This window comes from Lepus europaeus, chromosome 19 (assembly GCF_033115175.1).
Source record: "Lepus europaeus isolate LE1 chromosome 19, mLepTim1.pri, whole genome shotgun sequence".
NCBI lineage: Eukaryota > Metazoa > Chordata > Mammalia > Lagomorpha > Leporidae > Lepus > Lepus europaeus.
In genome coordinates, this window is record NC_084845.1 from 67,139,359 (window position 1) to 67,157,910 (window position 18,552).

An 18,552-nucleotide genomic window follows, 5' to 3' on the forward strand; every position below is an offset into this window, starting at 1 on the left:
CAGCACGCCGGCCGCCGCGGCCATTGGAGGGTGAACCAACGGCAAAAAGAAAGACCTTTCTGTCTCTCTCTAACTATCCACTCTGCCTGTCAAAAAAATAAAATAAAATAAAAGCTGAGCTTTGAAAAGCATTTTGATTATTAAAGACCCTACAGGTTTTTTGTTTTTAAAGGAGTAAATAAAGTTATAATGTGCCCAATAATCACAAAAACTTTCACTCATTCACAGTTCACTGAGACACTGGTGTACATTAGTGCATAAAAATACATGAATTCCTTTTCCTGGAGTTGACACCCTGGACATAAGTAAGGGGTGAGTACCATGGGTGGAAGTAAACAGTGATGTGATAGAGTGACTTTTAGGCTTACTTCAACCAAGGTGTTCTGGAATGACCCTAATCAGATGATAATACTGAGGCTTGAAAATTGAGAAAAGCCTATTATATGAAGAGTTGGAGGAGGAGGGCACTCAAAAGAGGGAACAGAAGTTATGAAGGTCTTGAGAACGAGACAAAGTCCCTCTTACAATAGAGTTTGCCAAGTGGGAACAATAGAGTTAAACATGTCATAGGCTGGATTGTGTCCCCCCCAAATTAATATGCTGAAAGTCCTCATTCTTGGTACCTCAAACTGTGACTGTGACTGGGAGACTGGGTCTTTAAAGAGGTGATAAAATGAGGCACTTAGAGTGGTTCCTTATACAATATGACTGATTTCTTTACAAGAAGAGGAAATGATTACCTACAAATACCAGGTATGTGTGTACATAAAGGGCTTCTGCAGGCCGAGGAGAATTTAGGAGAAACTACATTTACTAACATCTTGATCTTAGATTTCTAACCTACAGTATTGTGAAAAAATAAGTTTCTGTTGTATGAGCCATCTAGACTGTTGTTTATAGTCTGAGCAAATTAATATACCATATAATTAAGTATAGAATACAGTTGTGATAAGAACTACCCTATGAGAAACATGTGAAATACATCAGAAGTTACAGCAAGAATACCTAAACTATTCAGGTCTGGAAACCAGCCCTACTAGTGTAACATTTAAACCACGAGCTGAAAGGAGAGGAGTTAGTTTGGGGAAGGGCCTTATAGTCATTGGTTTTGTTGTATTACTATCACCACCATCAATACTCAAAGCTGTTCATCTTGTAAAATGAAAACTGTCCCCATTAAACAACAACTTCTCAACCTCTGGCAACCACTATTTTACTCTGAATTTTGACTTGTTTAGGATTTTGAAAGAAGGGTTTCAGGAACAGGTAAAGAAATGACTTATTGTACCGACTTCCTCCAGGGAACTGAAAGGTGGCTCTGAAGTCAGTTTTTTTTTTTTTTTTTTTTTTTTTTGACAGAGTGGACAGTGTGAGAGACAGAAAGGTCTTCCTTTTTGCCGTTGGTTCACCCGCCAATGGCTGTTGCGGCCAGTGCGTTGCATGCAGGTGCAGGGCCCAAGGACTTGGGCCATCCTCTGCTGCCTTCCCGGGCCACAGCAGAGAGCTGGCCTGGAAGAGGGGCAACCGGGACAGAATCCGGCGCCCCGACCGGGACTAGAACCCGGTGTGCCAGCGTCGCAGGCGGAGGATTAGCCTAGTGATCCACGGCGCCAGCTGAAGTGAGTTTTAAACAATTGGTCCATGTCTTGTCAGCTTAAGAAAAGGAAAGCAGCATTCCTTGGAGAAATGACAGCATATGAAGGCTAAGGATGCTGGAAGCCCTATACCTTCCCTGTGGGCCTCTGTTGTTACTAGTTTGATTACCCACTGAATTCTGACTTGTTTTCCTTAAACATTGATGTTGGTACTCCCTTACTCCAAAATTTATGATAGCTGTTATTGATTGAGGGATAAAATTCAGATTCTTCAACCTGCCACTAAAACTCTATATTATCACTTGATGATGAAAATACTTGTAAAATTAGTAAAATTAGTCCCAAGTCTCTTGCTACTCCTCAAAATGTAGTAAATGAGAAGTGGCTTAATAGGGTAATTTTGCCTTTTTTTGAAAAAAAATTATTTATTTATTTGAAAGACAAAGTTAGAAGGAGAGATGGAAAAAGAGGTCTGTCTGCTGGTTTACTCCCCAAATAGCCACACCAGCCAGGACTGGGCTATGCTGATGTCAGGAGCCAGGACTGTCATCTGGATCACCCACATGAGTGGCAGGGGACCAAGCATTTGGATCATTTTCTGCTGCTTTCTCATCACATTAGCAGGGAGCTGGATTAGAAGTGTAGCAGCAGGGACTTGATCTGGTGCTTAGAAGGGATGCTGGTGTTATTCTCTAATTTAGCTTTGAATTACAATCCCTGAAAGGAGTACTGCTTCTTATTGAAGTGTAGAACACAGAACATAAGTCTTACACTCAAATGTTAGCTTGTGGTTACAAAGCCAGGAAAACATTGGTTTTGAGAGAAGAAATATTTCAAATAGTACTTAACACAATTCCAAGTTCTTTCATAATGGAATTTGTTGGAAGTGTAAAAGTGCTGCCAACTACTGGATCCAGGAAGAAAAGGTTCCCTGAGTTCTTCACTGCTCTTACTGCTCAGTACTTTAAGTACTAATTCTTTGGAACTACTGAACACTTGCAATGTGGTTAATGCAACTGAAGAACTGAATATTTAATTTTAGCTTAAATTAAAAAGTAACAAGTTTCTTTGTGTGTATATATCTTTATTTTTGGGGGGAAGAAAAAAATAGATTTCACTTGACCTGTGAAAACTTTGCATCTGGTCTGATATTGCTGGATGCATAAAATGCATATTTCAAAAACTTAAATGAAAAGTAAGACATCTTGGTATTTTTTCATATTGATTACATGATGAAATAATAGTTTGGACATTGGTTTAAATAAAATATATCATTACAATTAATTTTTCCCTTTTTCAAATATGAGTGCTAGAAAATTTAAAATGATGTGTGCATGTAGGGCTATTTCTTTACTTTTTGCTTTTTTTCTTTCTGTACCCTACCAGTTTGGAGGACCACAGTGGCTATGCATGGCTTCCCAGCACAGAAACTAGAGTAGAACAGTATGGTTTGGGTACAAGATGGAACTCTTATGGTAGTGAGACAATGAAGGTGGTTTATTAAGTACTGTATTAGTTTTTGTTGATTTTTTCACAAATACTGTGTATTGAAGTGGCTTATTAAACAAAACAAGGGCTTATTAGAAGAATACTATAAGTAGATGATAGAAGTGACCATTAAGCTTCAGAACAAGACTGAGTTAGGGAGAAAGGAGAGTAGCCTGGGATCTAGGAAGCAGAAATGAACTTAATTCCATTGCATTATGGATGAGCTCTCACTAATTTTTCTGTTTTTGGAACACTACTCAGGTATTCAAAGTTAAGGACAGAGTCTGTATTGGCTAAGGGAGGGTAGGACCTGATTTACAATGCTTGCAAGACCATACCTCACTGGGGAGGGTAATTCTTTAAAGAGGAATTGGGTGCCCTTTCTCAAAGAAGATAGTCACTATAATAGCCAAAACAGCAATGCCAAAAACATATATCCACTTAAGACAGAAAGGAAGAGATTTCCTTTGAGGCAGCCTCAAAGACAGATAATTGATTGTCAGTTGGGGAACTCATGTCATTTATTCTTTTTTACAAGTCTGTTCCCCCTCCCTGGTTCCCTGTTATCTTCATTAGGCAAATGTTTATTTGCCGCCTGTTAAAAGCGAGTTGTGACTCCAGGTAAACCAGCCTAAAAATCTAAGTAGTGTAATTCTCTTCTGCTCTAACGTTCAATTACTTATCAAGTTGATTCAGTTACTTTTCCTGGATATCTTGGTTAAGTTAGAACATTAGTACTAGGAATGACCTTGTGATACATCCGTGCAATTCCTAAACACCAGTCAGTTATATGACAGAATGTCTAGGGGAAGTTAAAATACATCATAAACAACAAAAAACACCTGATTCCCTGGATTATTCTGATAATCAGCCAGGACTTGGCAACTACAGTGCAAGATGGACCTTATTATATATACCAGATTATGTTAACTCAGAATTCAGGTTTCTTAATATTACATTTAGCTTTCCTTTTACTGTGTTCCTGTTCATCCCTTCTTTTCTGTTACTGTGAGTCTATCCCTGAATCTGTGCCTAACTCTTACTATTTTATGAGTGCCTCTATAGACTTACTTTTCTTGTGTGTTTTGATTTTTTTAAACAAGTGTTTTGGGGTATTTCTTATGTTCCTGGCCATTTGGTGTAAGTCAGAGAAGCCTCCCCTGTTCTGAAGGTGTGCCACAAACAAGGGTATAGATCCTAAGTATTGTCATAGTTTTGCAGGGACCTGAAACTGGATTTGAGGAGCTGTGAGAGCTTTCTTCTTCTTCTTCTTTTTTTTTAACAGTTAATAGGGATGCATTTTATTAATTGTTTTCTCAGAATGCTTGGACAAAGTCTTCAGCATACGTGGAATGAATAAATGAATATTAGAGACTCTAGAGTATATATATATACACACACAAAATATTTATACATATATGTATATATACCTACACACAAATTAGATAGGAGAGAGGAGAGAACAAACAGAGAGGGAGAGAGGGAGAGCAGAGAGAAGAAGGGAGGAGGGAGAAGGAGAGGGGGACAGAAATTGATTTAATCCTCACTTCATACATTCTTTGCACAGCTAAAATTTTGAACTTACCTCTCCTCTGCACTCAGTGAGAACCTTCTTAAGGGAAGTATCTAAGCAGAAACTTCCGAATGAGTTATGACAGCCAGATATAAAAGGGAAAGAGAGAGGCGGGAAGGATGTTTCAGTCAGATGGAAAGAGGTTTGAATGATGCCTATTGTGTAAGTGACAAGTCTGGAGAAACAAGCTAGGGCCAGATCCTAAGGTCCTGTGTTATGTTGTATTGCTAGGATTTTATCTGAGAGTCACAGTAAAGCTATTGAACTGTTTTAGTTAGGAGAATGACACCATTAAAAATTGAATAGAATTGTGTCATTCTTTAGATCACTCTGACTAAAGTAGAGTAGGGAAATGGAGGAAGGAAAAACAGAGCTGAAGACAGGGAGAAAGCCTGACTTTTGAGACATTTTGAAGATCCTTTTAGATTATTCTTATGTATTTTAAACTGATTTCCTGTTTTAACTATTTAATCCAACCACTTATGAGATAAAATTTGAACTTTATAGAAAATCAAGACTTTCTATACTGGTCTTCTACCCTTGTGTCCTACCTTTTTAGCCCTGGCTTATGTGTCTCAATATACTCTCCTCTAGCCAAAGTGATCTACTTAATATCCCTCCAAACATTCTACAATTTCCTTGTATGTAAATATTCGTACTGCCCACTCGGTCTGGAATGATGCTTGGGATAATGTTTTTTAATACTTTGAACTTGTCAAATCGTATATATCTCAGAGCCTGATTCAAATACCACCATCCTCTTACCTCAACCAAAAATAATAGTCGGGCTGCTTTAGTTTCAGTGTTTAATTATATTTTGCCTTTTATTGTTATCTAGCACAATTGTAGATGCAGGAAGGCAGTTTTGAGTTTTTTCTTAACTGAATCACAGCTTCAAGCAGTTTTTCATATACTCAGTACTTTTTGAATGAATAAGTGAAAAACTCCTTAAAATGGGTGAGACTGCATCTTTTAAAATCATACATATCCTGGTGCTGGTGCTGTGGTACAGCAGGTTAACGCCCTGGCCTGAAGCGCTGGCATCCCATATGGACGCCAGTTTGAGACCTGGCTGCTTCACTTCCGATCCAGCTCTCTGCTACGGCCTGGGAAAGTCATGGAAGATGGCCCAAGTCCTTGGCCCCTGCACCCATGTGGGAGACCCGGAAGAAGCTCCTGGCTCTTGGCTTTGGCCGTTGCGGCCAATTGGGGAATAAACCATCGGATGGAAGACCTTTCTCTCTCTGTGTAACTCTGACTTGCAAATAAATAAATAAATCTTTAAAAAAATTATATCATACATATTCTTTAATAACTTATAAACAGAAAACCCTCAAAATTCTATACAGGTGAGTTGACAGTTTTTTAAAAAATTTTTATTTTACTGTAGAAAAAACAAACAAAAAAAAGACCAAGGACTTACTAAATGAAACTAGCTTATTTTCCTGTGCAAATTCTATTCAAAATACACTCAGTTAAAAGAGATATGATATCTTTGGACTTTTTGAGGAAGTTTCTAGAGAAACCAGTTGCTATGGGGATTATGAAGAGAAAAAAATTTTAAAATATCATCAATTCATGCAAATAAACCAGGAGACAGTTGGGAGGGACTGAGGAGGTTCTCAGGAAAAGGATGTAGAAATTAAGTATTAGGGGAACTTTTTAGTGTGGACATCAAGCCACAACTGAGATGCATATTTATTTTCTCCAAGGAGAAGAGTAGTTTGTATGTTCACTAATAGGAACAGAGAAATGTTTTAAATCAGAGGACTGGAGAGACCTAATGGTCTTTTTAGCTAGGACAAGTTCTTTTCGAAAAGCAGAGACCAGTTTATAGAAATCAAAATAATTGAAAAAGTAGGCTGATGAGACTCTGCCAAGTTAAGGGCAGTGGTTCTTACCTTTTTATAGCCTTTTCCAATCCCAAGAATAGAAGTCCTGCTATTATGAAAACAAAAAACCCATATTTTTCTTATAAGGACACTTTATGACTGTACCTATTTTGTTATCGTTTATAGAAGGTTTTGCAGACACAAAAATGTGTTTAGCCTCTTTTGAGAAATCTTTCTTGTTACTACTTTAAAATATAGTAAAAAACCTGCTCTCCTGGATTTCTACCTGCGTGCTGAGAGCATGCCTGAAAAATCAGTGACAGGCGCAGTCAGCCCTGCATACTCAGCAGATGGTGTAGGTTGATGGAGAGTGAATTAATTTTGATAATGATGCTGAATTCCTTTCACACTATTCTATCCCACTAATGTTCTTACTGTAGTTGGAAAGTCCTGGCCTAGAGGGCATGCACATACCAGGATAAAGGTTTTTTATGACAAAAATGAACAGTGAAAACAAAATCCAGGTTCTCTTTTTGAAGCCGTGTAAGATATGAGAGGACAGCCATTTGCTTGTAGCTGTTTTGTTAGATAGCAATGATGTTTGTGATAAAGAGGAAAATAATCTAATTAGATTACTTTGATTAAAAAGATTTGTTTTTCAAATTATATTACAAAAGTAATGTATTTCATTATAACAAATACAAAAATACAGAAGTGTACAAAGTAGGAAACTCAAAGTCTCCTCTTCTTCTCTTCTTCAGCTCCCATTCCTCAGAGGCAACTTCTGTTAAATCTCTTACCTTTGAAAGTTTGCACAAAAAGAATACTCTAAATAAACTGTTTTTTTGTGTTGTGTTGAGAAATATATTCATGTAGGCATTGCAAACAGTTCTAATCTCTTTTCCTTCTCAAATGAATGTTTCTTTTCTTTTTTTTTAACTTTTATTTAATGAATATAAATTTCCAGTGTACAGCTTATGGATTACAATGGCTTCCCCCTCCCACAACTTCCCTCCCACCCACAATCCTCCCCTCTCCCGCTCCCTCTCCCCTTCCATTCACATCTAGATTCATTTTCAATTCTCTTTATATACAGAAGATCAATTTAGTATAAAGATTTCAACAGTTTGCACCCACATAGAAACACAAATTGAAACATACTGTTTGAGTACTAGTTATAGCATTAAATCACAATGTACAGCACATTAAGGACAGAGATCCCACATGAGGAGCAAGTGCACAGTGGCTCCTGTTGTTGACCCAACAAATTGACACTCTAGTTTATGGCACCAGTAACCACCCTAGGCTCTCGTCATGAGTTGCCAAGGCTATGGAAGCCTTCCAAGTTTGCCGACTCTGATCATATTTAGACATGGTCATAAAAGACAGAGTGAGGATAGTAACCAATGATCCTAAGAGTGGCATTTACCAGGTTTGAACAATTATACAGCATTAAGTGGGGAAGAGGACCATCAGTACACACAGGTTGGGAGTAGAGCCATTGGTGGTAGAGTAGAGGTTATGATTACAAAGGAATGAGGCCCAAGTGCGCTAGACAGGGTCTAGAACAAAGGACAGAGTCATTATTAGAGGAGCTAAGAAAGGTGCTGTCTAAGCTACAATTAAGTTTTCTGATTGAGAGGCAAATAGAACCTGATAGAAGGGGCTTGATAATAATCTGGTGGGCTTTAGGCCTTGTAAGTTAAGAGGCCCAGACCTACCTATCTCTTCACATGGGGTATATCCTAAGGGAGGTGTGAACCTCCTAGGGGAAGGCACTCTGTTGACTTTCATTACTTGGCTGGCCTGGGAGGAGAGCTGGCCAGGTAAAGGCAGGGGGCATCTCTAACAAGAAATTTACAGTTCTGCCTGCAATGTTGCTGACCCTACTTGGCCGTCCCCTCAACTGCAGTGGTCACTTTGGAAGTTGGGCTGAGTGAAGGGCTTTTCAGCTTAGAGCCAATAAGATCTGTGGCTCTGACCTGGGCATCCTTCGACTCCAGGGCAGGTCCATTTCCAGTGATCCAACTCTTGGCAGAGCTGCCAGGGCTCTTCACAAGCTGACTTCTGCTGAAGCCCAGGCTTACCACATTGAAAGCCACTGCAGTGGACTGGCCTGTTAGGTCTCCTTGAGGGCAGATCACTGTACAGATCAGCCATTAATAGGCCTGCCACCTATTGCTTCTGATGCCTAGCTTTCTTTTCCTCCTGGTTTGTGTTCAAGCAGACCAGAGGATGCAAGTCAAGGGAGTGCCCGTGTCCCATCTCTAATCTTCGGTGGCCTGAACTACAAGTCTATAGTCACAGGCATGTTCTGTAGTAGTTTTTCTAAGGTAGACAATGCCCATGAGGAAAATTATATTCTCACTTTAAAACTTTCTTTCCCTTTGGTCTGAAAGGGAGGTTTTTTCTACTTACTGTATACTTCGCTGATGGCGAAGTGAATCTAGCTGTGAGATTATTATTTAAGTTCTTATTTTGGCTATGCTATTACAGAAAAATGTTAGCCATCTCTTTTATAAGGTCTAAAGATTAAATTGTGCGTCCTACAGATTCCTTCATAATAGAATTAGTTTCCTACCTTGAAGAGAATAGAGAAATGAAAGAACAAGTTGGGCTTAGAATAGAGAAATGAGGGAGCAAGTCCTAGATCGCTTGCTGACAATAGCAATATCACATGAATACTTAGCAAATAGTTTCAACCATTAGATAACAACTTAAGAAAACATTTACCAGAAGGTCCAATGCCTTCTATAAATTTTAAGAATCATGTATTTGAAAACACCTCTTAAATATCTAACATGGTGTAGTTTGTTTAACCAGTAAACTTAAGCACAAACATATAAAATGTTTTTAGTTTCTTTCTACCAACAAGTTTAAAACATATGATACACAGATTCAGGTCACTCAAATTAAAATGTATCTTTGATTGATTTTAGCAGCTTAAATTTATGGACAATCTTATCTATAAGCCATTTAAAATAAAACTCTTAATAAAATTTCCCCATGTGGACATACAATATATACACACATATAATATAGCATAATAAACCAATATAGCAATTTCAATAATAGCTTTTAAAATCTTTAACTCTTTTTGTAGATTGTCAATTGATTTGAATTGCTTTTTGTTTTTAGTAACCTCAGTTAACCATACTTTCTCTCAGTTGGTACTGTTAATACATTATTGGCTTCATCTGTTTACAGAGCCATCCCAAAGTACGAATACAATAGAAGTGGCTGGAAAAAGTCCATAGGAACCTATAGGAGGACAGCTAAACACAGAACCAACAACACTTTAGTTTTATGAGCAGCAAATCATATATAACTGTGGATGACAAAAGACTTTAAGTCGCCATGTTTAAAATTATAAACTCATCAACCAACAAGAGGCACTTGCTTACTTCACAGTATTTTTGAAAGCACCTGTAGGATTTTACAAGTATTTAACCCTTTAGGCCTCTGGGGCTTTCTCATTAAGATAACTATCATGTCTAGTAACACAAGATCATTAGACTTTTTAATTCTCAAACATTTGTATTAATAGCATTTTCCATTATAGAAACTTAAAGTTTGGTACCACATCACATCTTGACAGTACTTCTAATATAATCCAAATAGCCTGATTAGTTGGTGTCTCTATAAGATGAGAGACGTAGGTCCTTGGATTTTTTCAGTTGGGCCCAAACTGGAAAAACCAAAGTCCAAGATTTACTGGAAATTTTAGAGTCCAGATTGTTTGAAACTTTGATTTTTTGAATGCCTGTCAAGAATGCCAAGAAGGCTCAAAATCCAAAATATCTGGTTGAAATAAGATTTCTTAAAATCATGCCATAACATTGACCAAATTTGATCATTGTTACAAGGTGATTATTCAAATCTTTTAAAATAAGCAAATATTTAAATAACCCATAGCTCTTAATAAAAATTCAGCTGTTTTTGGAACAATTAGAATTTAACAGACATCAAGAGAACATAATAGATTACTTTAACACATTGCTTTAACAGAGCATCAGAGTTTAATTCTATGTCAAAGAGAAATTGATCTTCCTGTGATCTTTTGCTGTGAGGTTTCCTTCCTTTACCTTCTTTCATATTGGTGACCATGTTTTTGTGTTTCTGTGTGTAACACATCTTTAAGCATCTTTTGCAGGGCAGGATGAGTGGCAACAAATTCTTTCAGTTTCTGTTTGCTATGAAAAGTCTTAATTTCACCTTCATTCACAAATGAGAGCTTTGCAGGATATAATATTCTGGGCTGGCAGTTTTTCTCTCTAAGTACCTGGGCTATGTCTCGCCATTCCCTTCTAGCTTGTAGGGTTTCTGCTGAGAAGTCTGCTGTGAGTCTAATTGGAGATCCTCTAAGAGTAATCTGACGTTTCTCTCTTGCACCTTTTAGGATCTTTTCTTTATGTTTCACTGTGGTGAGTTTGATTACAACATGTCGTGGTGAGGATCTCTTTTGGTCATGTTTATTAGGGGTTCTATAAGCTTCCTGTACTAAGATGCCTCTGTCCTTCTCCAAACCTGGGAAATTTTCTGCTAGTATCTCACTGAAAATGCCTTCTAATCCTTTCTCCCTCTCCATGCCTTCAGGAACTCCTAGAACCCGAATGTTAGGTATTTTAGTAGTATCCTGTAGATTCCCGACAATATTTTTTAGATTTCTAATTTCTTCTTCTTTTCTTTGGTTTGCCTGTTTCCTTTCCTGTTCTCTGTCTTCTAAGTCTGATATTCTCTCTTCTGCTTCGCCCATTCTGTTTTTAAGGCTCTCTAATGTGTTTGTCATTTGATCTATTGAATTCTTCATTTCATTATGATTTCTCGTCACTATCACAGTTTCTTGTTCTACTAGTTGTTTCATTTCATTTTGATTCCTCCTTAATATTTCATTTTCACGAGAGAGATTTTCTATCTTGTCCATTAAGGATTTCTGTAGTTCAAGAATTTGTTTTTGAGAACTTCTTAATGTTCTTATCAATTTTTTGAGATCTGCTTCTTGCATTTCTTCTATCTCATCATCTTCATAATCTTGAATTGGGGTGTCTTTTTCATTTGGGGGCGTCATAGTGTCTTCCTTGTTCTTGTTACCTCGGGTTTTGGGTTTGTTGTATGGCATGTTGGAGATATTTGGTTTCTTCACTGTGGTGTTTTTTTCTTGTTACACTATGGCTCTATATTAAGTGGACTGTCTGCTTTTGGTGGAGCCTTAGAGGCTTGAGATGAGTGTGGACTGAGAGCTGTGTTTGGTTCCTCAGGGTTGAGGGTGTGTCAAAGATGGCACTCCCAGGTTAGGCGTGGTAAATTCTTTCTTTCTTTCTTTCTTTCTTTCTTTCTTTCTTTCTTTCTTTCTTTCTTTCTTTCTTTCTTTCTTTCTTTCTTTCTTTCTTCCTTCCTTCCTTCCTTCCTTCCTTCCTTCCTTCCTTCCTTCCTTCCTTTCTTTCTTTCTTTCTTTCTTTCTTTCTTTCTTTCTTTCTTTCTTTTGATTCAAAAGGGAAGTAATTCCACACAGCTGAATGTAATTGGAGGTAGTTAGCAGGCAAATGATATACCCACAGGAGCCAGAGATCGGAAGCTCTTTCCCAAGGACCACACAGGGAATCTCTGCTGCCCTCGGTGTGGGCTCCAATTCTCCTGCAGTCTCCCAGTGGGTTGCCAAGTTAGATCCTAATCTCCTGTTATTTCACCCCTCCCCCCAGAGTCAGGTTTTTCTGCTAGGCTCAGGGCCGGTGCAGACCTGAGGTCGCCCTGCTTATGACGTATGTCCAAAATGGCGCCTGCTCTGTCTTGCTCGCCTTTGAGAGGTGAGTGGAGAGAGAGAAACTCGTGTCCGTATCGGTCACTTTTTTTTTTTCCCTCTCTCTCTTCTAGTTAGCCTGGTGAACTTTTCCCCACGGAGTTTCAAGCCTCGTTCCCTCTAGTCTCCTCTTTCCGCTTGCCCGCTGGTGTCTCGGGCTATTGAGGTTCGGCTCACCTCGCGTTCCAGCGCTGGTGCGTTGATTCTGCCACTGGTGTCCCGAACTTGGGCTCCCACGCTCTCCATGCAGGTCCACTGTGAATCACTAGTTCCGGAAGAGTTTCCTCTGCTGTTTCTTCCCCTACTCTTCCTTGACCCTGTAGTATCTCCACTTTTATTAACCTGTGTCTTGCCGAACTATCAATGTGCTCCCTTCCTATTCCGCCATCTTGCCGCTCTCTTCTTTTCTTTTCTTTTTTTTTTCAGTGAGGTTTGACCTATAAGTTAATACCACCTGGCAAACTGAATGAACTTTTAAGAAGTGAATTCATACTTAGTGATGTGTTATGTGAAGGCCATCTTACAAATTACAACTTTGGACAGATGTTTTTAAATGAAGTATGGAATAATTTTTTTGTCTTGTTAGAAAAAGAGAGAGATCAGAAAGTGATATGTCTGAGAGAAAAATTTCCCATTAAGCTATTTCATTCCTGCCCATGTATTCTTTTTTTTTTTAAATTTTATTTTTATTTTTTGACAGGCAAAGTGGACAGTGAGAGAGAGACAGAGAGAAAGGTATTCCTTTTGCCGTTGGTTCACCCTCCAATGGCCGCTGTGGTCGGCGGACCGCACTGATCCGAAGCCAGGAGCCAGGTGCTTCTCCTGGTCTCTCATGCGGGTGCAAGGCCCAAGCACTTGGGCCATCCTCCACTGCCTTCCCAGGCCATAGCAGAGAACTGGCCTGGAAGAGGGGCAACCGGGATAGAATCCGGCGCCCCAACCGGGAGTAGAACCCGGTGTGCCGGCGCCGCAGGTGGGGGATTAGCCTATTGAGCCGCGGTGCCGGCTATGCCCATATATTCTTAAGAGCACAGGGGACACTGAACCCTCATCTCTGATGATAAAATGGGGTAACATATATGAAAACACCTTGCCACACGTGCAAAGCTGTGCAGCTGTAAAGGATGGTTATTGTAGCATGGAGGCAAGTTACTTTTATAGTGACTGTTAGAGGACTGGTTGATATTTAATGGAGTAGTCTATATGAATTAATTGTCATGAAGCCACATCTTTAAAAACTATTGCACATTTTTATTTTCTTTGAACTCACTTAAACCCAAATCTAAGAATTCATTATATTTCTGGGTTAGCAGAAATTAAATTTAAATATTTATTAGCACAAACCTCTCCAAAATATTGTGCAAAGGTTTGGGATATTAAATGGTGCTAAAGTACAGGCTGTGAATCTCACCAGAAAATACAGAGCTACCCATTGTCTATTCATCTTGATCCATTTAGATTCTGTTCTCCCCCTACTCTGATTCCATGTTTGGCCTCCAGCAATCTTGGAATGACATGGAGGCCCATCATCCAACATTTCTGGGTGCTTCATGGAGATTCTGCTTTGTCTTGGCAGAATCTGTGTCTCATTGGACCTTCTGACCTCTGTTCTCTTCTCAATATTAAAAAAAATCCTGCTTTCTTTTTAGAAATTACTAGTCTTTCTTGTCTGCTTCCCGGCTACTGGGACATTCATCCTCGGTGAATATAGGCCTTTACCAAAATCAGGAAAAACAGTAGAATTCCTGAAAGCCTTATAAATGAGAGAAGAGATATTAAAAGCCTGGGCACTTTCATGGAGCTTTTGAGGTATATGTAGAGAAAAACAGATTAAGGACAAAAAATTTTCTGTTCCAATGACATAACAAAGATATTCTCTTTGCTTTATGCATAGCAGAGTTTTGGTGAGCATGCTCCAAATTGTATCTAACCTATCTGGATGAATGGAACATCCAGTGTTATCTTTTGATTTCTTGACTACATAGACAAATTAACTGCTTTCCTCTTTTCATCTAACTGCAATAATTCCACTAGAAAAGATAAGGAAAACTCTAAGAGTTCTGATTATGATGCTTTATGCTTCTCTAGACTGGTTGTTTTATTTGGATTTTTATAGCATCATTCAAACTATGGGGAAGCTAAGTTGCTTTTGTTTGTGTAGCTTCAGGTATACATGTTAATGATGATTAGTCTTGTTGATTGATTTATCACCTTACCAGTGAGGAATTAATTGCTGTGATTTAAAGGTTTGGTTGTTTCTCATTTCATAGATAAATTTTATAGGGAGAAAAATATTAAAAACATTTAATTGTGAAAAATTCTAAAAATATTTAAAAGTACAGAGAAGAGAATAGTCTAATCCTAATATTCTCATCAGCTTGTTTAATGATCAACTCATGGCCAGTATTGTTTATGTTCACCCCTCTCTCCAGTTTTCTTCTCTCCATCCATTTCCTACTTTGAAGCTAATCCTGGGAACCATATAATCTGTAAATATTTCAGTATGTATCTCTAAAATGTTAAGATTTAAGATGTAATCACAATGTCACTATTGCACTTAAAAGTTAAATACTATTTTAAAACTTGAACGAACACTTTTTAATCTTATTTTAATCATTTACCCTTTATCTTCTTATTTAAAATTTAATATTTATGTCAACAACATAAATATATACATACTAAGTTATCCTGAAAAATATCCAAGTTATCTTAAGTAAAATAGCTAGTAAAAGACTAACTTTTATAATATAATTCTATTTCTATTATCTATATTTGCTTAAACATGTAAAAGGCTTAGAATCATACTCTGAGCCAAGAACAATGGTTATTTTTTTTAAAAAGATTTATTTATTTATTTGAAAGTCAGAGTTACACAGAGAGAAGGAGAGAGAGAGAGAGAGAGAGAGAGAGAGAGAGAGAGAGGTCTTCCATCCACTGGTTCACTCCCCAATTGGCCTCAACCGCCAGAGTTGCGCTGATCCAAAGCCAGGAGCCAGGAGCTTCTTCTGGGTCTCCCACATGGTTTCAGGGGTCCAAAGACTTGGGCCACCTTCTACTGCCTTCCTACGCCATAGCAGAAAGCTGGATCGGAAGTGGAGCAGCTGGATCTCAAACTGGCGCCCATATGGGATGCTGTCACTGAGGCAGTGGCTTTACCCGCTACGCCACAGCGCTGGCCCCATAGTTGTTATTTTTAAACCAAGAGCGATTATAATTGGTTTTGGGGATAGGGAAAGGACTCTCATTTTTAACCTATTTTTTTAAAGATTTATTTATGTATTTATTTGAAAGTCAGAGTTACACACAGAGAGAAAGCGAGGCAGAGAGAGAGAGGTCTTCTATCCAATGGTTCACTCCCCAATTGGCCACAATGGCAGGAGCTGCGCTGATCTGAAGCTAGGAGCCAGGAGCTTCTTCTGGGTCTCCCACACAGGTGCAGGGGCCCTAGGACTTGGGCCATCTTCTACTGCTTTCCCAGGCCGTAGAAGAGAGCTGGATTAGAAATGGAGCAGCTGGCACTTGAACCGGCGCCCACATGGGATGCTGGTGCTGCAGGCGATGGCTTTACCTGCTATGCCACAGCACTAGGCCCCCCCCTAGTCTTCATTTAAAAAAATTATTTATTTATTTATTTATTTTTTTGAGAGGTAGAGTTACAAAGAAAGGGAAAAACAAAGAGAAAGGTCTATCCATTGATTTGGAGCTGAGCTGATCTGAAGCCAGGAATCAGGAGCTTCTTCTGGGTCTCCCACATGGGTGTAGGGACTCAATCACTTGGGCCATCTTTCACTGTTTTTCCAAGCCACAAGCAGAGAGCTGGATTGGAAGAAGAGCAGCCAGAACATGAACGTGAGCCCCTATGGGATGCCGGCACTACCTGTGAAGGCTTAGCCTACTGACCCACAGCACTGGCCCTTCATTATTTTTTATTTGTAAAAATCTGTATTATTTTTGGAATTAATTTTTCAAAAGGGAATTCATGAAAGGAAGAACTTAAGTATGTGAAATAAGATATGCTCTTAGGGCATCCTGTCCAGATATTATCACTCAGCTGGTTGATCTTACTCCTGGTTAGTAAGAGCAGCAGCTAGCATATATAGTGCTGGCTGTGTGCCAGTGGTTTTGACATGTGCCTTCAATCTGATGATTTATTGCTTACCATATTCCTTTGAGGTGAGTATAGTAGTATTCCCATGTTAAAGATTAAGAAAACAGATGTAGAGCAGTTAAGTAACTTAGCAGAGACTTGGAAAAAACTGACTGAGGCTGTGTCCTCAGCTGACAATTCTACTTCCCTGGGTTCTGAAGGTTTCACTAGTACAGAATGCATTTTGTTATTTCAGTCCATACTTGTCTGTTGTTGAATTTTCTTTCTTTCTTTTTTTAAAGATTTATTTATTTATTTGAAAGTCAGAGTTACACAGAGAGAGGAGAAGCAGAGAGAGAGAGGTCTTCCATCCGATGGTTCACTCCCCAATTGGCCGCAATGGCTCGAGCTGCACCGGTCTGAAGCCAGGAGCCAGGAGCTTCTTCTGGGTCTCCCATGCGGGAGCAGGGGCCCAAGGACTTGGGCCATCTTCTTATTGCTTCCCAGGCCATAGCAGAGAGCTGGATTGGAAATGGAGCAGCTGAGTCTTGAATTGGCGCCCATATGGGATGCTGGCGCTTTAGGCCAGGGCGTTAACCCACTATGCCATAGTGCCGGCCAATTGTTGTTGAATTTTCATATTGAGCTTTAACTATTTTATGTCACTATAATTTCAGACAAGACAGAGTAATAATTCCTCCCATTTTGCATTTTGTCCTTTGCTCATAGAATCTGGCTGGCCTGAAGAACGGAATAAACAACTCAAAAACAACTTCATGTTTTTTTAAATTTAGGAAAAATTTTTATTTATTTTCATTTTATTTGAGAGAGAGAGGGAGGGAGAGAGAGATTGAGATTTTCACTCTTTGCTTTACTCCCCAAATACTTGTGGTAGCTGGACTAGGCCAGGATAAGACCAGAAGCTCAGAACTCAGTCGGCATCCCATGTGGGTGGCAGGGACCCAACTGCTTGAACCTTCACCTGCTGCCTTCTAGGGTATGCATTAGTAGGAAGCTGGAACTGGAAAATGGAGCTAGTGCTCCAACTTAGGCACTTTGATACGGAATGTAAGCATTCCAAGTGGCATCTTAACTGCTACATAGAACACCCACCCAGATTTTAGGAATATTTAAATGACAGGCAGATGGGTCTTGTCATCAGTGACTTTTGCATTGTTCTGCAGCTGCCTAATGTTTTCTGTTTTTGGTGGAAAATCTGATAAAATTATTTAATTTATTCTATAAATATCAGGGAACGAATTTGTGATATAAGGAAGTAGACATGCCCAGAACTTTTATTTGGAACATATTCCAAATCATAGATGTAAATAAGCTATTAATATATTTTTTAAAAGCATGTTGTGGATTATTTCTTGCATACTATAGTGAATTTATTTTTCTCAACTTGACCTTAGTATTCACATTTTTAATTTCCTGGACATGTTTTGTTCAGGAATAGCAAATTAACCTTTTTATCTAAAACACAAAGAATGCAATTAGAAAATAAAATTTATCTATAAAATAACATAATCATGGACACGTACTATGATACATGAATTATTTGTGTATTCAGAGCATTATTCCTTTATCTGTTGAAGAAAACTGAGATATTACTGCGTACCCAAAAGATAACTCTTCATACCCCAAAGCAAATGGATCCTTAACAATATTTTTCTTAAAATGTTCAAGTTGTTATTTAAGAGGAAGACATTTTTATTCTTTGCACTCCTTTGTCTAGCTATTTCTTCTTCTTTTTTTTTTTTTTTTTTTGACTGAGTGGACAGTCAGAGAGAGAGACAGAGAGAAAGGTCTTCCTTTGCCGTTGGTTCACCCTCCAATGGCTGCCATGGCCGGCGTGCTGCGGCCGGCGCACCGCGCTGATCCGATGGCAGAAGCCAGGTGCTTATCCTGGTCTCCCATGGGGTGCAGGGCCCAAGCACTTGGGCCATCCTCCACTGCACTCCCTGGCCACAGCAGTGAACTGGCCTGGAAGAGGGACAACCGGGACAGAATCCGGCGCCCCGACCGGGACTAGAACCCGGTGTGCCAGCACCACGAGGCGGAGGATTAGCCTATTGAGCCATGGCACCGGCCCTTTGTCTAGCTATTTCATCAGAGGTCTGAGGAGCTGGGTTGAGGAAAGTCCTCTGACAAGATGGAGATTCTGGAACTTAGACCAC

At 39.1% G+C, this 18,552-nt stretch overlaps 1 long non-coding RNA gene across 1 annotated transcript in view; it reads left to right on the top strand.

Annotated features, from left to right (window-relative positions):
• LOC133748380 (uncharacterized) overlaps nt 1-18,552 on the top strand; it is a 347,690-nt gene that overhangs the window by 1,451 nt on the left and 327,687 nt on the right. Inside the window, exon 2 of the long non-coding RNA XR_009864452.1 lies at nt 229-312. This is a non-coding gene — a long non-coding RNA (uncharacterized LOC133748380). The remainder of the gene's footprint in view (nt 1-228; nt 313-18,552) is intronic.